The sequence below is a fragment of the Podarcis cretensis genome, assembly GCF_951804945.1.
Source record: "Podarcis cretensis genome assembly, chromosome: 15".
NCBI lineage: Eukaryota > Metazoa > Chordata > Lepidosauria > Squamata > Lacertidae > Podarcis > Podarcis cretensis.
In genome coordinates, this window is record NC_137185.1 from 27,061,109 (window position 1) to 27,087,068 (window position 25,960).

A 25,960-nucleotide genomic window follows, 5' to 3' on the forward strand; every position below is an offset into this window, starting at 1 on the left:
AGCAGCACATGGAAACGCCGTTTACCTTCCTGCTGGAGCGGTACCTATTTATCTACTTGCACTTTGATGGGCTTTCGAACTGCTAGGTTGGCAGGAGCAACGGGAGCTCACCCCGTGGCGGGGATTCGAACCACGACCTTCTGATCGGCAAGTCCTAGGCTCTGTGGTTTAACCCACAGCGCCACCCGCAGGTCCCCTAACAACTTTCAGCACCCTTAACAAACCACAGTTCCCAGGATTCTTTGTGGAAACAGTTTAACGTGGTTTCACAGTGCTTTAAATGTGTACTGTGAATGTGGCATAATACAGCTACAGAGCGCGCAGAATAACCTCTGGAAATGGCTAGTTTTGTCTCTTAGGGATGCCTTGTTAAATGTTTATTAGTTCAAGTAATCAGCAAAGTGCCTTGGTGTTGTGTTCCTTATCTTGATATGTGTTGTGGCTGTGTGGGTGTGTGATTGTACTTGCTTACCTTTGAATAAAAGAATAAACTTGTTGTGGCGTTTGTACGGAGCCCCCAGTCGTCTCACGGACTATTGACCTGTACCCCACTATTCCGCTGCCACCAACCAGGTTCTCCCCGGTAAATCACTTAGTCTCAGTCGGGTTCTCAAGTTAACAACAAAGTTTGTAGTTTATTGCAAACACAAATAAATTTTAAATGCATTTGAAACGCTGTTACCCTTTACCCTCTTAGTCTTATTTTATCCTGTCTCTAACTCTTCTACCTCCCCTCACACAAGAACCAACTGCCTCTCTATTTCCATCTGTCTTCCAACTGCTCTTTCCCCCAACTGCTCTTTCCCAACTGTCTAAACGTCTGGCTCAGCCTTTTAAAAACAGGTAGGCTCCGCCTCTGGCTTTCTATTGGTCTACCTATTAACCCTTTCTCTCCCCCTGTACAGACATTTCCAAAAGAACGGGCAAACGCCACACTTGTATGCTGTATGCGGGGCTTGAGCAACATTGAGTTTGTTCCACAGAACCTTTGAGAACCAGATATTACAATTACTAGTCAGCACAGCTGTGCTGCCTGGAGCAGTTGGGAGTTTTATTTTTTTTATATATAATTTTTTTATTAGTTTTCCATTTTTAAAAAACACAACAAGAACAACATACAAACAAACACATAGAATCATATTTTCTTAGCCTCATTTTCATAAGCCTCTTTTCTCGGACTTCCCCATACCTTCCCCTTTTTGCATCCTTTTTTTTTTTTAACAATTATTCAGCAACCCTTTTATCCAATTAAATTTAAATTTGTTCTCCTTTTCAATTTCACCCTAAATCAAACAAAATTTACCGCTGTAATTCTACGTCTTCATTTCCCTTAACATTTTAGCACTCCTCAATTTTATGGTAGTTCTTAAGATATATTTTAAACTTCTTCCAATCTTCCTCCACAGTCTCTTTCTCTTGGTCGCGGATTCTGCCGGTCATTTCTGCCAGTCCCATAAAGTCGATCACTTTCGCCTGCCATTCCTCCAGCGTGGGTAGCTCTTGTGTCTTCCAATACTTTGCTAGAAGAATCCTTGCTGCCGTAGTAGCGTACAAAAAAAAGTTTTTGTCCTTCCTCGGCACTAGTTGGCCGACCATACCCAAGAGAAATGCCTCTGGTTTCTTATGAAAGGTGCATTTAAGTACTTTCTTAATCTCATTATAAATCATTTCCCAGAAGGCCTTAATCTTTGGGCAGGTCCACCAAAGGTGGAAGAAGGTACCTTCAGTCTCTTTACATTTCCAACATTTATTATTGGGCAGATGATAAATCTTCGCAAGCTTGACTGGAGTCATGAACCACCTGTAAATCATTTTCATAATGTTTTCTCTTAAGGCATTTGTTATGTACTGAGTCAAATAGGATCCAAACTGCAGCAGTCTGATTGGTCCTAGAACAATAGGATCCAAAAGGCAGCAGTCTGATTGGTCCTAGAACAATAGGATTCAGAATGCAGCAGTCTGATTGGTCCTAGAACAATGCAGCAGTATGATTGGTTGGCAGGAACCACCCAGTCATGCTCCAGATTGAAGTGAATCCACAACCTGATTGGCTTACAGTAGAATTCCGGAATTAGCCAATCATGTGCAGCCCATTGTGTAAATAATGTATATAAAGCAGATACTTTGAGGGGACATTCATTCCTCCTCACCACTATGAGCTGAATAAAGAGCATGAAATCACTTTGCGACTCTGAGTATATTTCACTGGCGACGAAGGTGGGATCCCGCTGAGCTGACTGCCACACACAGCACCGCAGCACCGCCACCTGCCGCACCGCTGCCTCGCACCGTGTATCCAGGCTTCAGCTCCGGGACACAAGGAACTCAGAATGGCAACCGACAGCAGCTTCTCGCCGTTCAACCCAGCATCCGGAGACTGGGAAGCGTACGCCTCCCGTTTCACCTTCCTCCTAGAAGCCAAAGGGGTCACCGATGAAGAAGACGCCAAGAAGAGGGCAATATTCTTCAGCGTTTGCGGAGAGGAGACATTTGAAATCGCCCGGGCTCTCCTTGCGCCTGAAGACGTTGCTACTGTTCCATACAAAACAATAATGGAACAGCTGAAGGGGCACTTTTCGCCACAGCCCTCAGTGGTAGCTCGTCGAAATGCCTTCTATGCAAAGCGGCAAGCCCCTGGGGAAACCATAACTGGGTTTGTGACCTCTCTCCGCCAAGCCGCCCGGTTCTGCAACTTCTCAGAGCTGGAGAACATGCTTCGTGACCGCCTCGTCGGTGGCCTGAGGGATGAGAAGCTGCAACGACGCCTCTACGCTAAGAAGAACCTAACGTTCCAGGTCGCTCTGGAGGAGGCCCTGGCAACGGAAGCTGCCGAGAGGTCGACGCAAGAGGCACGGCCGAGCCAGCCATCCCAACCGAGGGTCCACCACGAAGACCTCACCGACGACTCAGGATCTGACAGGGAGGAGGTGCACCGAGTACAGCAGCGCACTCAAGCAGCCCACATACCACAGCTGCCTCGACGAGAAGGAGGGAACTGCGCAAGCTGTGGAGAAAGTCACGAGAGGAGGACCTGCCGTTTCCGCAACGCAGAGTGCAGGCAGTGCAGAAAAGTGGGACACATCGCCCGGGTGTGTCGGGCTCGGCCCACCCGATGCCAGGCATCAGATGACCAATCCAAGAACCCCAGGTCCCGGGGCCCAACGCACCAAGGCAACTCGACGGAGCTCACGGACTTCCAGGTATACCAGTTGCCCCACCCCAACGTAGAAAAAATTTATGTAGAGGTACAGATAGAGGGGGCCCCATGCCGCATGGAGCTTGACACGGGTTCAACTCTATCCATAATCTCGGCAAGGACCTTAAGGAAACTGTGTCCTACTGGGGGTCCCAAACTCAGGCCGGCCCCATTCACCCTCCGGGACTTCCAGAAACGTAAGGTCCCCACAATGGGGGTGGGGACCTTCAGGGTGCAATACCGAGGGCGGACGCGGCAACTGGACTTACTTGTGGTCAAGGGCCCCTACATTAGCCTACTGGGATTGTCATGGTTTGGACCACTGGGGCTAGCTGTCACCGGGGTGAACCACACTAGCTTACAAGTGGACGTGGACGCCATATGCAAGGAATTTCCGGGGGTTTTCGATGGGAAATTGGGACAGTATACGGGCCCCCCCATTGCTCTACAGCTTGACCCCGCAGTACGACCGGTCAGGCTCAAGGCCCGCCGGGTCCCGTTCGCCCTGAAACCCCGTATAGATGAGGAATTGGACCGGCTCATGGAGCAAGGAGTGCTGGAACCGGTGCCTAATGCCCCCTGGGAAACCCCAATCGTCACACCTGTCAAGCCTAATGGTTCAGTCCGCATCTGCGCAGACTACAAATGTACTATAAACAAGGCCCTCACGGCCCATGCATACCCAGTGCCAGTGGTCAGCCATGTCCTTGCCACCCTGGCTGGGTCGAAAATTTTTGGCAAGCTGGACTTGGCCCAAGCATATCAACAGCTGCCAGTAGATGAGGCCACAGCAGAGGCACAGACGATTGTGACGCACAGAGGAGCATTCAGGGTAAAGCGGCTGCAATTCGGTGTCAGCGTGGCACCAGGCATATTCCAGAATCTAATGGACTCTCTCCTTAAAGGGATTCCTGGCGTCACCCCCTTCTTTGATGATGTGTTGATTGCCGGGCCCACACCAGAGGAGTTTGAGGACCGCCTCCGCACCGTTCTGCACCGTTTCCAGACAGCAGGTCTCAAGGTGAAGCGGGAAAAATGTCTACTAGGAGTGCCCCAGGTGGACTTTCTGGGATTTATGGTGGACGCAGAAGGGGTCCACCCGACTGGGGACAAGGTACGGGCCATTTGTGATGCCCCAGCGCCCAAGAACAAGACTGAACTTCAGGCCTTCTTGGGACTATTGAACTTTTACCATTCCTTCCTTCCCCACAAGGCGGCGGTAGCGGAGCCCCTACACAGACTCCTGGACAAGCGGGCCCCTTGGGTGTGGGGCCAGCGCCAGGAGGCCGCATTCCAGGCAGTCAAGGACTTGCTTGTCTCAAACTCGGTCTTGGCACACTTCGACGAGAGGCTGCCGGTGGTGCTAGCATGCGACCAGGAGGAGGAGGACAGGTCAGAGGAGTCCCAAGGGAACAGTGGGGCAGTGAGGCCCATAGAGCAGCAGGGGCCAGCAGGAGAGGCAGAATCAGTAAATACAGAGAGGACCCGTGAGGCTGAAAGGACACCGGAACCAGAACCACGACTGAGCGAGCCGGTTGCGCCAGACCAAACAGCCCCATCACAGCCAGCATCCTTGGAACACGAGCCAGAACCTGAACCCCGGACCAGGGAACACCCCAGGCCGCAACGCACACGTAGGCCGCCAGCGTACCTTGAGGACTATGAATGCGACCTCCCGGGCAGGACTGGAACTTAGAGGGGAGGGGTGTTATGTACTGAGTCAAATAGGATCCAAACTGCAGCAGTCTGATTGGTCCTAGAACAATAGGATCCAAAAGGCAGCAGTCTGATTGGTCCTAGAACAATAGGATTCAGAATGCAGCAGTCTGATTGGTCCTAGAACAATGCAGCAGTATGATTGGTTGGCAGGAACCACCCAGTCATGCTCCAGATTGAAGTGAATCCACAACCTGATTGGCTTACAGTAGAATTCCGGAATTAGCCAATCATGTGCAGCCCATTGTGTAAATAATGTATATAAAGCAGATACTTTGAGGGGACATTCATTCCTCCTCACCACTATGAGCTGAATAAAGAGCATGAAATCACTTTGCGACTCTGAGTATATTTCAGCATTACATGCCGTGAATTTAATACCTGTGGTCCATAACTGCTCCCAGTCAGCAAACATAATGTCATGGCCTATGTCCTGTGCCCATCTAATCATAGCTGACTTCACTGTCTCATCTATTGTATTCCACTTCAACAGCAAGTTATACATTCTTGATAAATTCTTAGTATTGGATTCTAACAGTTCTGTTTCTAATTTCGATTTCTCCACCTGGAAACCAATTTTCCTGTCTTGTTTGTAGGCCTCCATTATTTGAAAGTAATGGAGCCAATCTCGTACCTTGGACTTTATTTTCTCAAAACTTTGTAGTTTAAGTTCACCACCTTCTTGTTCTAAAATTTCAGAATATTTTGGCCAATTAGTTTTCATATTAAGTTTCTTTACCTCCTTAGCCTCCATTGGTGAGAGCCACCTGGGAGTTTTATTTTCCAATAAATCCTTATACCGAATCCAAACATTGTACAGTGCTTTCCTAACAATATGATTTTTAAAACCCTTATACACTTTAACCTTGTCATACCAAATATATGCATGCCAACCGAAACTATTATCAAATCCTTCCAAGTCTAGAATGTCTGCATTTTCAAGAAGTAGCCAGTCTTTTAGCCAGCAGAAAGCTGCCGATTCATAATACAGTCTTAAGTCCGGCAGGGCAAACCCCCCTCTTTCTTTAGAATCAGTGAGTATCTTAAACTTTATTCTGGGCTTTTTGCCCTGCCAGACAAATTTAGATATATCTTTCTGCCACTTCTTGAAACAATCCAGTTTATCAACAATTTGTAATGTCTGAAACAGAAATAACATTCTAGGCAATACATTCATTTTAATTACTGCAATTCGACCTAACAAGGAAAGCTTCAGGTTCGACCATATTTCTAGATCTTTCTTTATCTCTGTCCAGCACTTATCGTAATTATCCTTAAATAAGTTTACGTTCTTAGATGTCATGTTAATCCCCAGATATTTTACTCTCTTTGCCACCGTTAACCCAGTTTCCTCTTGGAATCTCTCTCTTTCAGCATTTGTTAAATTTTTTTCCAGTACCTTAGTTTTTTGTTTATTCAACTTAAATCCTGCGACCTGACCAAATACTTGAATTAATTCTAGGACTCTTTTGGTACTAGTGTCTGGCTCTTGCAAAGTCAATACTAAGTCCTCTGCAAAAGCCTTCAATTTATAATGTGGGCTCCGACCTGGATCCCTTTCACCAGCTGGTCCCCCCTAATCATGTTTAGCCAAACCTCCAGGACCGATATAAAAAGTAATGGGGATATTGGGCACCCCTGCCGTGTCCCTTTTTCAATGAGTAATTCGTCAGTAACCACATTATTTACAATTAACTTTGCCTTTTGTTCCGAATAAATTGCACTTATACCATTTTCAAACTTTTAGCCTACCCCCATCCCATGGAGGTTCTTCTTCATAAATTTCCAGGAAATATTGTCAAAGGCTTTCTCCGCGTCCACAAAAATTAAAACTGCCTTTGTATTAATATTCACTGTCAACATTTCTATAATGTCAATTATATTCCTTACATTAGTAGATAAATGTCTACCCGGGAGAAAGCCTGCCTGGTCTTTATGAATCTCCTCCACTAACACCCTCTTCAATCTTTTTGCCAAAATGTCTGCAAATATTTTGTAATCCACATTAAGTAATGATATAGGGCGGTAGTTCTTGATCTGTTTTTTATCAATTTCAGTCTTTGGTATAAGTGTGATAAAGGCTTCTTTCCACGATTCAGGTGCCCTTTTCCCCTCTAATATCTCATTACAAACCTCCTTAAGCGGCTGTATTAACCAGTCCTTCAAAGCTTTGTAGTATCTGGAGGTTAATCCATCTGGTCCTGGAGATTTCCCCAATTGCATATTTTGAATGGCACCCTCTATTTCTTGTTCAGTTATTTTCTCATTTAAAGCCAACGTGCTTTGTTGCGAAATTTTTTGTAATCCATATTTCTTGAGGAACTCTTCCATTTCTCCTTCGTTTTCCGGCCCTTGTGCATATAGTCTTCTGAAATAACTCTGAAAGCAGTTACTGATCTCATTTGGTTTAAAAATGTTCTTTCCATCCACCTCCAAGCTTGTAACTGTATTCAATTTCTGTCTCTTCTTCAATTGCCATGATAGGAGTTTCCCACATTTATCTGCCGATTCGAATGTCCTTTGTCTCATTTGCTTGATTTTCCATTCAATCTCCTGGTTCATCAATTCCATATATTGCTTCTGATACAATTTAATTTCTCTCAAAATCTCATGCGACTTTGGTTTAGATCTCAGTTTCTTTTCGCTTTCTTTTATCTTTTCCAAAATCTTGTCTTTCTTCTCATTTTGTTTCCTCCTTTCTAAAGAGTTCTGTTGTATCAGGAAACCCCGCATCACGGCCTTACTTGCGTCCCAGATCACTCTTTTCTCCACTTCTGTCCTCAGATTTATCTCGAAATAGTCCTTCAAAGTTTTTTGGGCCTTTTGATAAACCTCTGGATCTCTAAATAGGGTGTCATTCATTCTCCATCTAAAGGAACCAGCTGTTGTTGTTTTCATTTCCATCTTTACCGCATTATGGTCGGAGCATGTCTTTGGGCAGATTTCCACTTTTTTTATCTTTGGAGCCATTCCACTAGTAATCCATATTTGATCTATTCTTGTCCAAGTCATCTGTGATTCCGAAAAGAATGTTCCCTCTCTCTCGAGAGGGTTTCTTGTTCTCCAGATATCAATCAGGTCCATATTGTCAGTCATTTCAAAGAAAGTCTTAGGTAATCTCCCATCCTTAGAGATCACCTGTCTTTGTGCTTTGTCCATATTTGTAGAGACGACACCGTTCATATCTCCTAAAAGAATCACCTTATAATCCAAATAGTCCGTTAATGTCTCATGCAGTTTCTTATAAAATTCTGCCTTCCCTTCATTCGGTGCATAGATTCCAAATATCAAAATTTTTTCTCCTTTAATTTGTATCTCAATTGCCAAAATTCTTCCATGTTCATCTTTAAAAATCAGTTTTGGAGCCAATTTCTCTTTTTCATAAATCACCACTCCTCTTTTCTTAACTTTATCTGATGAAATAAATTCTTGTCCCAATCTTTTGTTTATAAGTAATCTTCTGTGTGCCCTTGTCACGTGGGTTTCTTGTAAACAAATCAGATCCAATTGTTCTCTTTTCAAAATATGAATGACCTCGTGCCTTTTTCTAGGAAGGTTCAGTCCATTGCAGTTCCAAGTTAAAAACCGCAGAGACATTATTGGTTAGTTCCCTCCAGTCGCACCCTGCGGTTGTTCTTCTGTTGGTGATTTAAGTCCAAATGTCAGGTTCCCCAAGTCTGTGTCTGATGTCGAGTTTAACACTCCTTTCACCAAGTCTTCCTCGTATCTGTCCAAAAATTGTTCTTTATCTTGTACTGTTCTTATTTTAACTTTCTTTCCTTTAAAGTTAAAGGACAGGCCTTGTGGATATTCCCACCTAAAAGGTATGTTGTTCTTCTTCAGCAGGTCAACCAAATTCTTAAAATAGGTTCTTACCTCCAGAATATATTTTGGGATATCCCTGTAGATTTGCACAGAGACGTTTTCGATCTGAAGCGTCTTCTGATAATGCAAATTTAATATCTTGTCTCTTTCCTCTTTAGATCTCAATGTTATCAGGCAATCCCTTGGAATCTTCCTGCCTTGCCTTCTGCCCAATCTGAAGGCAGTTGTTATCTCAAATTCTTCTTCCTCTAGGTTCACCTGCCAGAATTCTGAAATTTCTTTTGTGAAAAAGTCCACTAGGTTGTCCCCTTCACTTTCTGGAACAAGCCTAAGTCTCAAATTCTTCTCCTTCCGTTGCATATCCCACAAAGACAAGGTCGCCTCATGTTGGTCAAGCCTCCTACAAACCGGTACTAAATTTCCCTGTGTAGATTCCGCAGTGGATTTGGCTTCTTCCGCAATTTTCCTAATTGTGGCGTTTTCTTGCACCAATTTATTTATAATCTCTGTATTAGATGTCACGCTTTTAGTATTTAAGTCTAATTTTGCCGTAAGATCTGCCAATTGCTTGGTATTTTCTGTGCTCTGTTTATTCAGCTTTTCTAAAGATTCATTTATTTTCAATAATGCCTGCGTCACTGACTCCATGAATGACCTTATTCCTTTTTCCTGTCCAACTGGGCCTGTTGGCGGTAGTCCTGATAAGGAGCCCCTTTTCTTTTGTGCAGCTTTAGCCTTAGATCTTGTTGCTATTTCATCTGCAGGGCCGCTCATGTCCGCTCATGTCCCAAGGTCGTTCCCACAGGAACAGGTCTTGAATGGAAAAATCCAGTGACTTTGTTTTTAACAATCAGTGTTGCAACTGTTACCTTCAGCCCTCTAGAGGGAGCCAAGATGTCCAATAAGCAAAGGAAACAAAGAGTCCAAAAACCCTCTGAGGGAAAAAGTTACTAAAGGACATCTTTCAGTCTTTTAGTTGCAACAATATTATTTCTACAGAATCTCAGACAATTGTATCTAATAAAGTCCCCACTTTGCAACAAATCTGACAGTTCCCTGTCAAAGTGCTTCACCAGGCAGTCCATTCCCAGAGTCAGAGACTGCAGCAAATTGTCCCTTAAGATTTTCTCATGCAGGTTTCCTTTTCTTCTTCCCCCCCTGTTCCTGCTTACTAGGGGGGGAGTTAAACTTCAATGCTAGGGTTAGACCACTCAAAAGTTCACCATAAGTTATCAATTACAGCTTCCTAGTTCCGTTGCTTTAGCGATCATGCAGTCCGGGGGAGGCAGACTTCCTTTATTTACCGTCCCCACTTTCGGCCAAATTTCTAAAGGCTTTAATTTAAAATCCCAGTAAGGTTTCCAATCCTACTCACGGGAATCCCTTTTCAGTCCAAATTTCAGGAAGGAATCGGCGCTCTCCGTCAATGGCGACGCGGCTTCACTCCACGGGCTGGGTAACGACTCTCAGCACCGCACACCCCCGATGCTCCTCCGGAGCCTTTAAAAAGGCTCTTTTGCAGTAAGGGGGGGGGGCGCAAAAGGTGCCCACCGAGTCTCCTTGTTCACAGGCTTCCGCGCCTGTGATTTTAGGGGTCCCTGCTTCGCCGTAGCGGTCAGACCCGAACTCGTGGAGCAGCCCTCTCTCCGGAGATCAGAGAAAGAGCAGTTGGGAGTTTTAGACCAGAAAATAATGGAAGGCAGCTTTGGGATTTACAAAACACAAGACGTTTTGCAGCCTTGGAGTGGGTGGTAAATGGCTTGTAGGGGTGGATATTGGGGGAGGTGGACAATAGGGATAAAATACAACACTTTTTTCCAGCCAGAATTCGCCAGAACTCAGTTCTGGCACCTCTCAGAACATTTGGTGCCATTGCCATCCTAAGAGAATGAGGGAAGTGTTTTTGGTGAGTTCTGGCACCCCTTTTTCTAGAAAAACAGCACTGGAAAAGGAGAATTTGGTCTGATATGACTATTAAAATTGTGGTCTGCCTGCATTTTTCTTTCAGCCTGTCCATATTTGGGGTTGGTTTAGAAGGCATCTCTTATCACAGGAAAGGTAAGTGTTTGGCTTATTGCTTTGATCATACATAGCTTTGCCTTTCATTGCCAGAGCCCACATCTCTTCAATTTAGGTGAGGGGTGTGTTCTCTGGATAAGCAGCAACTGTAACATCCAGCATGTTTTAACCCAGTCTTTCCCAACCTGGCAGCCTCCAGATGTTTGAAAATACAATGGACATGCAGGTTGGCGCTGATGGGCATTGTATTCCAAAACATCTGTAGGGCATGGAGAAGGCTGCCTTAAACCATGCCATATTACCTGTGTTGACAGGCCACTCTTCAAGATTAAATAGTCTCAGTCCTAAACATACTTACACACACTTGTTTGCAGTCACTTTAAAATTAATGGGACTCACTTTCAAGCAAAGGTAGCTAGTCTCTCCATTTACATTTTGTGGGTGTTTGTTTGCTGCTTGTTTTTAAGTGGAAGGAGGTGGAACAAACCAAGTGTGACATTTAACCAGCACTTCTGGACTCATCACTTCTGCAGGCCTCACTTTTAAATAGCCTTGCATCATGCTGTTAAATGTTTAATTTCTCGCGGATAGGCAATCATGTTTGTTTGCCGTTGACTGCATTTCCCTGAAGGTGCTTTGTTGTTCTTTAAAAGCCTATCTCCAATATTAAAGATCTTTGTTTTCTTCATGTAGAACAGGCTTTGTGTACACTGAGAAGGATTTTAATGGCATCGGCTGAGCTGGCGTCCTCTGGGGGCAGCCTCAATGAAGGAAGTGTCTTTTGATGCTGGCTACCATCTTGGAGTAGGTTTGGTTATGTCAATGCTACAAAAGCAAGCAGGTGTACTTGTAGAAGGTCACCTGTGTAGCATCTGGCCCCACAGACATGGAACCGTCATGAAGAAGATGTACTGGGACACTGTTGTCAAGACAAGCTGATAATATTGAACCAACTCAAGGTACGCTGATAAAAGAGTGTAAGAAGAGCCTTGCTAGCTATGAACAGGTTTCTTGGATCATACCAAAGGTCCATTTAGTGCAGCTCATAATGATCAACAAGATTCATCTGAGAAGCTCAAAAGCAGGGGACAGGATTTTGTTTTGTTTTTTGTTAAAAAAAAAACCCAGAAGCTTTTTTATTAGGAGTTGTCAGTACCAATATTCCAAAGGAGCAGAAAAGACTTGTTATGTATGTGACAACAGCCACACGGATGCTACTAGCCCAGAGATGGAAAGAAGGCAAAGTCCCCACCAGAGAGGAATGGCAAACCAAGCTGATGGACTAAGCCAAAATGGCAAAACTGACCAGAAAACTCAGGAACCAAGAAGACAAATGCTTCAAGAAAGAATGGGAAAAATTTATAATTTATTTAGGAGACCACTGTAAGCAGATGAAAACTTTAGCAGGATTTTAATAACACTTGTAATGTAACAAACAATATGAACAATATGGACAAATACAAAATATAGATCATAAAATAATATGCATTTGAAAATGTTGACAATAAGACCCATGGAGGGGATGGTGGGAAGTCTCGAGAATCAGATAAATCTCTATATGGATATGTATTTGGTACTGTTATAACTTTGTAAATTGAAATAAAAATGATCCCCTCTCCCCCTCCCCCAAAGCAGGGGACAGAGCTAATACCTGCTGGTATTCAGAGGCATTCTGCTTCTGAGGTTCCATATAACTGTTGTGGCTATTAAGAGTCTGGATGAATCACTCTGTTGTTGTTGTTTTTAATTTTTATTCAAAATTAAAACAAAACATATTATCCAGAAACATATCATCCTTATTTTCCCCCCATTTTTACTTCCTCCCTCCCCCCACCCTCCCACACAAAACCCACCCACCCCCACCCCCCAGCTTGCCTCAGTTCCAGTCTTTGATTTCTCAAAGAATGCTGTTTTCTGCATGATACACAGTTGTATAGATCCTCAAACTATTTAGCTGATTATTACCAATAAAAAGTTTGTGAATGTTTATTCAAAGCCAGCCAAGGAGTCCAGTTCGCTTTGTAGCATCTTCAAATACTTTGTAAAGGGTTCCCATTCATCTTTAAAGTCACAGTTATCTTGTCCTGAGAATCACTCTGCTTTGAGCCTTTTTCCCATTTATATTTGTTCAGATATAAGTCCTTCTCCATATTAATTGGCTAAAAAGAAAATACGCACAACTACTTCCATTTAAATACATACGTTTTAAAGCAGGATTCGGGATTTGACCTCCTTGAAGAATCATTGCCCTATCACTGGCCTCAGCACCTATGGAGTTGAACATGGAACCTATGGAGATGGAGTGGAACCTGGGAAATCCCCTGAGGAACGCCATTCCAGGATGTGCCCCATTCAAGAATGCAAAGATGTGGTGCACCCTGACTCATCTCACCTCATGCCGGGGAAGGGTACTTCTTCACACAGCACATAGTTAAACTTGGAACTCGCTCCCACAGGAGGCAGAAATGGCCTCCATCATTGAGGAGAAGGCTCTCAATAGCTACTAGCCATGTTGGGTATGCCTTCTGTTATGTATTCAGTGCCTTGTGTTATGTTTTCAGTGGTCTGTGTTTGCCTGAGGTTGAGTCTGGACCAATGATTCTGAGCTCCTGTGTTCTGATTCAATACATGATGTCCCTTCATAGAACATTTCAGGATTTGGGCCTCTGCCATTGGCCCTTGAGCTCTGAGTCGTGATTCGCAGCTTGGAAGTTTAGACAGCCAATCACGTTGGGACTGGGAGTGGTCCAGACTTTCAGGAATGTATATAAGCAGCTGCTTTGCCCCTGTTGTCCAGTTCTGTAGTTCAATAAAGGTTCTTGCTCTTATCTCTGTGTCTTGCCTCGTGGGAACCCACCTACACTTCACTTTGCCTCCATGATCAGAAGCAGTACACCCAAGAGGCTCAGTGGTTTAGACCACAATGCCACCTGCATCCTAGTTGCTGAAAACTACAAGTAGCAAGATTACTCTTGTGGTTAGATCCTGTTTGCGGGTTTCCGATGGGTATTTGGGTCATACTGTGAGAACAAGTTGCTTGACTAGATGTACAATATTGGTCTGATCCAGCAGGATCTTCTTATGCTCTTAATGAAGGGGACTCATCTTCTGCCGCATGATCTGACTCAGCAGAAACAATTCCCGGAGGGCGCTAAGTGCCAGTTTGTTCCCCTGGTTGCCTTTGATGTTCTGACTTAAGATGTTTGCGAAAGCCAATAAAACTGGTCCTAAGCCATGGCAACAACACTTACTAAAGTGGGATTGATTCCAAGCTATTGTCCTCTAGCTAAGCAGCTTATCTTAACTTTAGTGCCGCAATTAATCATTTGTGTTCCTCTTGTTAAAGTCCCTATTTAGTTTGTTTTTACAAGGACTCTGGTTAGCTCATTACCGTCCTTCCCATTTTTTATTTTTTATTTTTGCAATGTAGAGCTCAAGTTCAGACTCAGCATTTGATGCCAAAAACCACTTGAAAAACATTGGGCACTTGCTACTTTTGCTATCATGCCTAGTTCAGGGAACAAGTGCATCAGAACATATGTATGTACATATGAACTACTACCCCTCCCATAACACCCCATACAACATGACCATATCACTGGGTTGTATCCAACATAGAAAAAAAAAAGGGTATTTGTCCACAGACAGCTTTCCAGGTCATGTGGCCAGCATGACTACACTGCTTCTAGCACAACAGAACACCATAGCAGGAACCAGAGTGCACAGAAACGGCCTTTACCTTCCTGCCACAGTGGTACCTATTTATCTACTTTCACTGGCATGTTTTTGAACTGCTAGGTGGGCAGAAGCTGGGACAGAGCAATGGGAGCTCACCACCATCACTTGGATTTGAACCGCCAACCTTCTGATTAGCAAGCCCAAGAGGCTCAGGGGTTTAGACCGCAGCGCCACCCGCATCCCTTTACCTGTATCCAACTAAGCTGTACTCAAGCAGACATACTGAAATGAATGCATCCAAGTGATACATGTTTATTCACTTCAATGGATTTACTCTGAGTAAATTGGCTACAACCCTCTTTTTTTTCTAAGGCAAGGATGGGGGACCTGTGGCTTTCTAGATGTTGTTGGACTCCAACTTCCATCATCCACAGGTAATACTGGCTGGACCAATGGTAAATAGAATCCAAGAACGGTTCTCTCTCCATGTTCTAGTGAATTCAAATCCATTCACTAGAGATAATAATATTGATATTGTTTATAAGTCAAGAACATAAGAACGGCTCAGGGCCCTCCCTGCGGAACGCCCTGCCTTCTGATGTCAAGGAGATAAAGAATTACACAACTTTTAGAAGACATCTGAAGGCAGCCCTGTATTGGGAGCTTTTTAATGCTTGAAGTTTTTATTATATTTTTTGATATGCTGTAAGCCACCCAAAGTGTCTGGGGAAACACAGCCAGATGGGCGGGGTATAATAAAATTATTATTATTATTATTATTATTATTATTATTATTTGCCTCAAGGACTGCTTCTCCCCATATGAACCAACACAGACCCTGCAATCATCATCAGATGCCCTTCTGTGAGAGGTCCAGGGGGCGGCAGGATGAGAAAGGGCCTTTTCTGTGGTGGCTCCCTGCCTGTGGAATGCTCTCCCTAGGGATCTTCACCTGGCACCTTCATTATACATCTTTAGGCACCAGGCAAAAACATTCCTCTTCTTCCAGGCCTTTGGCTAAATATAAAATCTATGGCCTTTTTAACTGTGAGGGAGCATTGCTTTTGTTTGTTACTATGGTGTGTATTTTTGTGTTTTTATATTGTACGTTGGTCAACATTGCCTCCTGTAGGAGTATGTTCCATAGTTCTGACCATACCATCAGAGGTGAGTTAGTGGCTCCTGATCTTACACAGGATTTGCCAATTCTCCTTTGCCTGTTTTAACCTCTAATTTGTCCCTGGAACAGGTCAGCAAATAAGAAGATGGAGTGGCTTCAGTTGGAGAGGGGATTATCCCAGGACCACTGGGATTGCATCAATAACTCTAGACAGGCAAGGCTAAATATCCTGAAAATTCCTATTTATCATTACTAAGCATCCAGCTCTCCAGCAGGGAGGAGGGAGGAACCTATGAAAATGCTTTGGCAAGCCGCACAAAGGAGCTACAATTCAATTTTGTTTCCCTTTATTTCTTTTGATTCTCATCTAACGAGATATTAGATTAGCTGCTTTTGCAATTAGGAGAAGAAAAACGAAAAAAGAGAAATCTTATTACTAGGGGGGAAATTGTCCTCTGTGGAAAGACAGCTCTGGTTTCTGGCAGCTGACCAACACATGTTACTGGGTCCTTCTCCCCCCCCCCTTTTAGAAAGCTATCCTTTTGTCATTTCATTGCAGCTGTTCTCCAAGTATGCTTATGAAATTGCCCTAGTATGGACACCTGTTCATGGGGCAACTGTGCTGCCAAGCCTTAGGGTCAGCAATGACCAACATTTTCCAAGTGGTAGCTAGCAGCAGAGGGCATACAAGAACTTGGTAAGCCGATGTTGACACATCGTTCCACATTTGTAAGAAATCAGTCTTTCAGTGAGGCAGCACCAACCCTTGGGAACTCCCTGCCTATTGACATTAGGTAAGCAATTTCACTGTACCCATTTTGACACCCGCTAAAAACGTTTTTTTTCCCTTTTGGCAGGCCTGTCCAGACAAATAGGATATTGACATGTGTTTTAATCCAGTTCATCACTGATATAGATAGATAGATCAATAGATAGATGACAGATATAATTGTTGATTTTAATTATTTTTGAACATCACTAGAGCATGAGACTTTACCTCAGGATAAGAACAGAAATCGCGCGTGGGGCATGGGGGCAATGGGAGGCCCCATTAGCTAAAGTTGTACCTCAGGTTAAGAGCGGTTTCAGGTTAAGAATGGGCCTCCAGAATGAATTAAATTCATAACCAGAGGTACCACTGTAATCCATTGGTAGCCTCATTATAACAGTTCCAAATTATATTACAATTACTAATCCCAATCATTCAAATGCCAAATTATATAATTTAGGTGGCCTCATGCATGCTAGAATTGATTGTTTACTTTGTTTCTGCATTTCAAAATCTTATTCATCCTCAATTACATTCCAGTCATAATAATAAACCCTTATACAACAACTGCAATATTAACGACATCCATTCATCTTGACATGTTGAATGATTTATAAACCCATAGTGAAGCATTCCTTATTCCTCCTGTGTGTGACAATTATTCTGTCCATGGTGTTTCTTCCTGTCCTTGTAAAATGTTACATCTGTCTATTCCCAGCCGTTGCTGCTCTCCATTGCGCCTTGGGAGGAGCTGGGGTCCAACAACATTGTTGTTCCATAAGTTCTCCATTGCTCTTAAATAGTTGTTTTAAACTGATTATTTCATTGCTTTATTCTTTTTTGTATACCACTTGGAAGTTTTTAATGCAGTTAAGTGGTATATAAATCTTGAGATACAAAGTGAAAAATAAATAAATATTAAGGTGGAAGAATCAGGAGTAGGAATCCTAGCAACCTGGGCTTCACCCTTTCCACCCACCTCTGTACCACCAGCAGCCTGTTTCCACTGCAAGTCCAGCTTCTGTGCTTTGCAGATGCTGTTTAGGCTGCAATACCAACCCCATCACCTGACTGTGTCAGCTGACAAGAAGAATTGCTGATCCTTGATCCTCGGATGCTATGAAGTACCACCAAAGCGCTTGGTTTGTTTGGGATGGCGATGAGTTTGACGCTTTTAACGAAATCTTTACGTTTGTCTCCAATGTTAATCTTTCCCGGAGTAGGCTTGTTGACATCAATGGAAGCAACTGGTTTAGATCCATTGATTTCCACGGGTCCACAATGCATATGTTAGTTGGATGCAACCTTTCATAAGCTGGGGAGGAAATGCTTTTGCACTGTAGGGTAGGAATTCATAAAATGAAGCAAACAGGGGAAGCATATGCATTTCTTTCAGTCGCATGCATCTTAGCCTGACTACAGTGGGTTATGCCAAGGGATTCGTTGAAAAGGTCGGCACACATGGGATGTCAAAAGTGTAAATGCATTTAATATATCCATTTTTGCCTTTTGCACAAGGAGCAGTCTTAACACCCTTGCCCTCCCACCCACCCCCATCCCACAATACTGTGGTCCCAATGAAAACTGCCCTACCATGTTGAAGTTGGTATTAGGCCCAGGATGGAAACTTCCATTAGCAGGGGTTTTTTGGGGGGTGGAAGGATTTTCAGTGGCCTCAGTGGTGGTAAAAGTTACCCCCTCCCATCCCTGTGTACCATGGTCCTGAATGGCCAAGCCCTCCACCACCCTTGGGCTCTTATTTTGAAAAAGTCAGAAAACAGGCATGCTAATTGCATTCCCACATATAGTCGTACCTTGGTTGTCGAAAGGAATCTGTTCTGGAAGTCCGTTCGACTTCCGAAAACCTTCGACAACCAAGGCACGTCTTCCGATTGGCTGCAGGAGTTTCCTGCACATAATCAGGAGCTGCAGAAGCTGTGTCGGATGTTCGGCCTCCAAAGAACATTCGCAAACCGGAACACTCACTTCCAGATTTGTGGCATTCGGGAGCCAAAACGTTCAGAGTCGCAAGACGTTCGAGATCCAGGGTATGACTGTAGAACCTTTTGCCTGTTTTGCAGGCTAGCAGATGAAGGAAGCCACTATGGCATCACCCTGGCTGCATATAAGATTGCAGGACTGTCCAGAAATGTCACGATTGCAGGAATCCAAGCTTGGAGCATGACTTCAATAAACAAAAACACCCACCGCAGATTTGTTTTCAGTGCATCCGTTCCCAGAGCTTGTTGCCCAACAAGTTCCCTGGATGTCGGAAATGAATTGGCCCTCGGCCTCCCCTAAGGTGATATTTTATCAAAGCTCGGGGGGGGGGGGGTTAAAGCAACCCCCTCGTTTCCTGTTAAAGAGGGATGCCTTTCGCAGCCTGCCATCCAAAAGTTGCAATTTCACAGCGGAACATTAAATATTGATTTGAGGTAGGAATAGTGCAGAGCAAAGCCCTAAGTGCAGAAAAGGGTTTCTTGGGAACAGATGCCAAGAAAGGCAATGGAGCCGTGATGCATATCCAGTGTCAAGAGAGGCTTTTAATCACCTGGTGTTGTGGGTTTATGACAGACCCCTACAGGCGTTTCTGAACCCTCCACCTTTCTGTGGTTTCCTTGTGGTTTTATGAGCCTTTCTTACCAGACTGAAATGTGTACAACGGTTGACTTTGGGGTACTGCGATCTGTCAGGTGTCAAGTGAATCTGCAAAAGGATGAAGTTGACATGCCAAGGGATTTCTATCGCTCTGAAGGAAAGGCTCCTTCTTGGGTTTCAAAGGCAAAGCCATCCCTTTTCCCCACCTGGAGGGTATATGACATCCACATATGGCATTAGCATCTCTTCCATTGTTTAAGCCAGGCATAAGCAACCTCAGCCCTCCAGATGTTTTGAGACTACAGTTCCCATCACCCCTGACAACTGGTCCTGTTAGCTAGGGATCATGGGAGTTGTAGTCCCAAAACATCTGGAGGGCCAAGGTTGCCTATGCCTGATTTAAGCCATCAGAATACAGTGGTACCTCGGGTTAAGTACTTAATTCGTTCCGGAGGTCCGTTCTTAACCTGAAACTGTTCTTAACCTGAAGCACCACTTTAGCTAATGGGGTCTCCTGCTGCCACCGCACCGCTGGAGCACAATTTCTGTTCTTATCCTGAAGCAAAGTTCTTAACCCGAGGTAATATTTCTGAGTTAGCAGAGTCTGTAACCTGAAGCGTATGTAACCCGAGGTACCACTGTAGCTCATATCCCCCCCTCCACATAGTATTTTGCATTCATTTTTAGCCTAAATGTTAAAGCCCATTAACGAATAAAAGTTCTAATAAACATTGCAGCAGATGAAGTAATTGCTCTTCCATTGTTTCAGCAGTATTTATGCTCGCTCTTTTCTTCCCAAATGACAGCCACAGAGGTTTTCTGACACTTTCTCATCAAGCCTTATTAGCATCTCATTATGCCAGCCCCTGAGTGATTGGAGACCACCTTAGCATGGAGAATGGCCTAATCCAGCAAAGATTGGCTTGAGAAGACTGGGAGGCCAAGGGAAGGGGAGGGTCAGGTGTCTGTGGCATGGTGGGCATGCCAAATTTCCCCTGGATAATGACAGCCATAGCTGTCAAATCATCCTGCTGATCTACCCTTTACACCAGCTCATTACATTCTCCTAGGAAAATATGAGCGACAACTGGCAGGTGCTTAAAGGGAATCGATCAGAGGTTTGGCACTTGAGGTTCTCTTCTCGGATTGAGCAGAATTCACCCGCCCCTCAAAGATCCGAAGGGTGGAGGGAAGGCAGAGAAGGTGCTGTTTCATTCATCAAGGGGAGGCAGGTTGCTCCCTTTGTGCAGGTTCAAAGTGGGTGCTCTCGGCCTCTTGTGCTGTCCTGTGCATTAGTTGACAGACAGCAGCCTTCACTGTGAAATGTAAAAAGGCAACGGTAAATGAATCCTGGACAGTTAAGTCCAGTCAAAGGCGACTATGGGGTTGTGGAGCTCATCTCACTTTCAGGCTGAGGGAGCCAGCGTTTGTCCACAGACAGCTTTCTGGGTCATGTGGCCAGCATGACTAAACCGCTTCTGGAGCCACAGAACACCGTGTTGGAAAGCAGAGCAAGCTGATCAGGCACCTGGGGCGACATGCATTCCCTGCACCCAGGGGTGGGGCCAGCTGGGGCAGGATACTCCGTGGGGCCTCCGAGGAGTACGCCTGCCTCTTCCCACTCAGCTGCCCTATGGCTGAAGGGGAGGCGGTGGGAGGACTGTTTGGGGCAGCACAGAGCCTGCAGGCACCCAAACCACAGTGTCAAACCCAGGAGAGATGTGTGGCTCAGGCGTGCTGCAGGCCCCGCAGTGAGTGCCACCTAGCATTTTGTTACCCTCCTCAGTGGTGACACCCTGGGCAGCCCACTCCCACTGCACCCCCCTTCCTCTGCCCCTGCAGAGCACATGGAAATGCCTTTTACCTTCCTGCCATAGCGGCACCTGTTTATCTAGAGTGGAACCTCGGGTTGCGAATGTAATCTGTGCTGGAGGCACTTTTGCAACCCGCAGCATTCGCAACCTGCAGTGCCATGCCTGTGCATGCACGGGTCACAATTCAGCACTTCTGCGCATGTGCAAAGCACGATTTAGCGCTTCTGTGCATGAGTGAACGCAGAAACTGGAAGTAACCCATTCCGGTACTTCTAGGTTCGGCGCATTGCGCAACCCGGAAAAACGTAACCTGAAGCGTCTGTAACCCGAGGTACCACTGTACTTGCACTAGTGTGCTTTTGAGCTGCTAGGTTGGCAGGAGTTGCGACAGAGCAACGGGAGCTCACTCTGTCGCGGGGATTTGAACCGCCAACCTTCTGATTGGCAAGCCCGAGAGGCTCAGTGGTTTAGACCACTGCGCCACCTGCATCCCAAGTGAAATGCAATTGTCTCCATTTATTTGTTTCCACGCAACACTCACAATGTGCCTTCACAAAGTAGAAGAGGACATAAGAGCCTGCTGCATCGGCCAAGGGGAAGTCATCTAGTCCAATATCGTTTTTCTTATAGTGACCAATCACATGGGTCTGGGAAGCCTGCAGCCAGGAACAGAGCACAACAGTACTCTCTCCTTCTGCAATTTCCAGCAATTAGTATTCAGAAGCATGCTGCCTCCAATGGGTTGTATGGAGTGTCAGGGGAGGGATAATACCTCTGGTGTGGGACACATCATGCTGCTTCTGAGGTAGTTGGCCCACCTTTGGTCCCCACCCTGCACTCACCTGTGGCTCCTAGAAGCTGTCACCTTGTGACTGTGGCCACACCTCAGAAATGGCTTCAACTGGCTGGCTAAACCAGGTGAGTTTTGCAGGAATTACAATAAATAATTGGGGGGTATAGGGGGAGGAGGAACTCTAAAACTGCCCAAAGGGGCTTGAACATGGTCACATCCACCCCACTTCCCTAAAATAAATCCTGGGAAATGAAGTTTATTAAGGGTGCAGGGAATTGCAGTTCTGTGGAGGGGTCTCCTAACAACAAATGATTTCTTTGGGAAAGCCATGAGTGTTAAAGTGGAAAAGAATGCTTTAAATGTAATTGGGGGGGGGGGACTGACTTTGGTGGCTACAAAATGCTGACTCTGGGCAAGGGGAAATGGAAATCTGCAGCAAAATGCAATGGAATATCCTGCCTGAAGGCATAGCTGGCTGGAGCATGGATCAGAACAGAAGTGTTGCAAAGTGAAGCATTTTACCGCCAGTGCCATTTGTCTTGACTGTAATGTGAATCGGGCTTCCAATCTCAGTCCAGTTTCTCTCTCAATCCAATCCAATTCCAATCTTGATTCAAAACAGTGCCTCTGTTTGGAAATACCTGGTTTCATTTCTGCAGAAACCTCACTTAAAGCTACCCAGTATTTTTCATGAGGTACTATCAACAACAACAACAAAATCTATCCTAGTACAGGAAAGTACAACTCCTGTTTCTGGGTGCAGAGGTGTTTCACCGTGGAAACCATATCCCTTTCTGTGTGCACTTGTGTGTATGTCCAGCCATCAGACTTTTGGTCCTGCTGTGCCATCAAATGGCAGTGGGACAGCAATTCACCCTGGGGGCCAGGACATCTTTCAGGACAGGAAGATATAGGAGTGTACTATTCCATTCTGAGGCTGAAAGCTTTTCTTGCACCCTTGCTGGTTTGCATTGCCTAATAAACCCGAAAACCTGTCGTCTTCCGGTGAAAACTCTATGTTTCACTGCCTTTCCACAAAATGAGCTGAGCCCTTGGTGCCCTAAACTGCGGGTTCATGGTTTTACCAAAACCCAACATTGTCTGATTCTCTCCCAAGTGCACCAAACACCAGCAAAGGGATTCCTACAACGTTTGCTTGTGAAAATGCTGCTTTTCACAGTGCCCGACAAAATTAGCCTTTGGCACCCTAAGTCAAAGGTGTCCCATTCAAGGGTTGTTTGTGTCCACATGGAGACAAAGTAGTTGAACTGTTGGGCCATGCCTTCTTTGAATGTGACCTTCAGAGAGAGGAACGCAGTAAATTGCTTTGTGCCCTTATGAGGAAACACCCTGGAAGGACACTGGAATGTTTCCTGGAATATTTATTGGCCGACACAAACAAGCTAATAGCAAACCTAGTGCCCATGTTCTCTGTTCCAGATGATGATCTCATTTTTACCTTTTACAGCATGTGATATTCTAAATACATGTCTTATATCCTTTGTATTACAGTGGTACCTTGGGTTACAGACACTTCAGGTTACAGACTCTAGTAACCCAGAAATAGTACCTCGGGTTAAGAACTTTGCTTCAGGATGAGAACAGAAATTGTGCTCCGGTGGTGTGGCGGCAGCGGGAGGCCCCATTAGCTAAAGTGGTGCTTCAGGTTAAGAACAGTTTCAGGTTAAGAACGGACCTCCAGAATGAATTAAGTTCTTAACCCGAGGTACCACTGTATATTGGATTTTAACCAAGCATATATTTTAATGCTCATGCTTTTATTCTTTTTATGCTGTGTTTTTGTGGGTCTGTGACCTTATAATAAGAGATTTGATTGATGCTTCTCAAATTTAAATTATCAGGCATCGGGGACAAATAACAGCAGAGACCCATTGTGTTCATAGCTTGCTTCTGTTAAGCTGCTCAGCACTGCCTGGCTAATCACAAGGGTCCTTGGTGCAGTCCAGCAGAACTCATCTTATGTTCTACCTGCTCTGTAGTTAGCTCATCCCTGGACTATGACAAAGGGCTGTAGTTCAGGGGCAAAGTACCTGCCTTGGGTGCAGAAGGACCCAAGTTCAATCCTTGAATGTCTCCTGTGTAAAATGCCTAAAGAGACATTGCAGGTCTGTGCAGACAACACTGAGTTAAATGATCTGGTGGTCTGACTTTATGTAAGTAACTATGTATAATTGTTGCCTTGCATACTTAATGCACAAGCTGCTCACCCGAAACTTATGAGTGGAACCTGAATGCATCTAACCCAGCTACAATTTCTACAGCTGTAGTAAGGGGGGGGGGGCTTTTGCAACCCACAATTGTTCTTAATTTTCCAACTAACTGAACCTGATCGAATGGAACTCTTGCCTTCTGCGAGTTCCTCCGCCTTGCAAAGGTTTGAAGGACTGTAAAGAGTCTAACAGGTTCCCCCAATTTCATACCACAATAGTTCACTTGCAGCTCTGGAGCTATAGAGGGGTTTCCATAATCCACAGCCACTTCTCTGTAAAACATTTTGCTGGGAATGTGCCATAAACCTATTCCCAGAGGAATTACAGTGGGGTTCCTGAACAGTTCAGGTAAGACTACAGGTGATTTGAGAAAGGGGGATCTTGGTGCTTTTCAGCACCATCTTTTAAAGTTTGTGGCTCATTATACTTTCTATCACCTTCCCTTCATGCTCTCCAAATCAGCTAAATTCTATCCCTTTACTAAACTTTTTTTTGACATAGTAATAATCATAAATAAATAAGAATAAAAATGTTCACCCCACCACCAAGACCATTCCATTGTAACTATCCAACCTCCCAAAATTCCAACTCCTCTTGCGATGGTTTGACCCCTTTCCGTTTTAACATTTACAAACATCTTCCATATCTCCTCAAAATCATTTCTCCTGCATATTCCCCATCTTACCTTAATGACACATGTTAATTTATCATTAATAGCTATATCCCACACCTCTTTGTACCATTCTTCCATTTTATGTTTTGCTTGCCCCTTCCACTACCTAGCTATTGTTGAATGGTTTCTTTAAATGTAAAGGTTCATCATTGTTCCACCCGATGTGTATGTCTTTAAGGGGCCAGAGAAAGGGCCAGAGCAAAATAACGAGACCCAGCTTTACAGCTGTGAAACATAGCAGGTACTGCTGAGTTGTATTGATTAAGCTGTGTCAGCAATTGGGTGTAGTATATAAGGAGCAGCACCTAGCTCTCCCATTACCCTGGGGGATGGGTTGGTGGTTGGGTCTGGTTTGTTGTTGATGTATTTAGTGTAAATGGACTTTTTGTTTTTCTTATTAAAACCTTGTTTAAGTTATTTTTGAGTCCATTTTTAATGCATGGTCTCCCCAGCAAGCTCTCTGTAGCGCTACCATACTGCAAATATCCAACAGCTATCATAATTCAGGCAGCGGTCAATAAATTTGTGAGCAAGTCCTTCATCGCCTGTGAACCTTCCACCCCATTGTAAATTGATAATAATGCTACCTGAGGACTTTCGGTCAGCTTTAACCCTGTGATTTCTGCTATCTCCTTAAACACCCTTTGCAAAAATAAGTGTACGTATTTACACCCCCACCACATGTGAACATATACTAAACTTAAGATTTTTATGGGGAGTCTTCCCCCTCCACAGTCTGTGTACACATCAGTACATACACTTTCACAGAACCAGTTGTGCATGGGTAGAGACAGCTAACCATATTCAGTTAATGTGTGAACCAGCCTATAGCTAACCATCCTCGGTTCTGCCTTAAGTAAATGTTTTTGTGAAGGTGCATAAATCAACAACATGAAAAATCCTTTGTCCCTCGATGCTGTGAGTTTAGTTCCTCAGCCTGCTCACTCAGTACTCCCTCCTCCTCTTTAACTCCCTCTCTTTACCTATAATTAATCATGATAAAGTTACATTCAGTAGAGAAAACGTCCCTTGGAGAAATGGCAGTTCATAATCAGTATGATGGTAAATAATTAAAGGTACCTGTGGCAAAGCAAAGAAAGGATGGAACAAAATTTGCCGGCTCGATATTAGTTTCCAAAATGAAGAAATACCTGCCTGTTTGCATTCAAAACTATTATTTGTTAGCCTCCCAATTAAAATTGGTTAGTTTTTGTTAAATCTGGCCCTAGCCAAAGTTTCCATTAGATTTCTATTTTTGTTGGACCGTCTGGTGTTTTCTCATCATTCTTCAATCTTCCCTGTTAGTGTTATTATATTTAAAATCCATTTGACATCTTCTTTAGCTCTCCCACATCCCAGCAATAAATGCAAAGGCTCCAGAGGGATATTGTATACAGTCATTATTAATGCCTGAGCCCCACCAGCAGCAATATATAAAACCAGAGTTTAAATGTACCGTATTGCCAATAAGACCAAATTAGAATAATAAATCTTATTCAAGTATCATCTGTAATAGACTTTCAAAGAA

The 25,960-nt window shown here is 44.4% G+C and overlaps 1 long non-coding RNA gene across 1 annotated transcript; it reads left to right on the top strand.

Moving 5' to 3' along the window:
* The first annotated feature begins 10,405 nt into the window (after window positions 1–10,405).
* Window positions 10,406–12,492, top strand: LOC307203795. The gene is made up of 2 exons (XR_013833358.1): window positions 10,406–10,795; window positions 11,450–12,492. It is a non-coding gene; the product is annotated as an uncharacterized lncRNA (long non-coding RNA).
* Window positions 12,493–25,960: the final 13,468 nt, after the last annotated feature.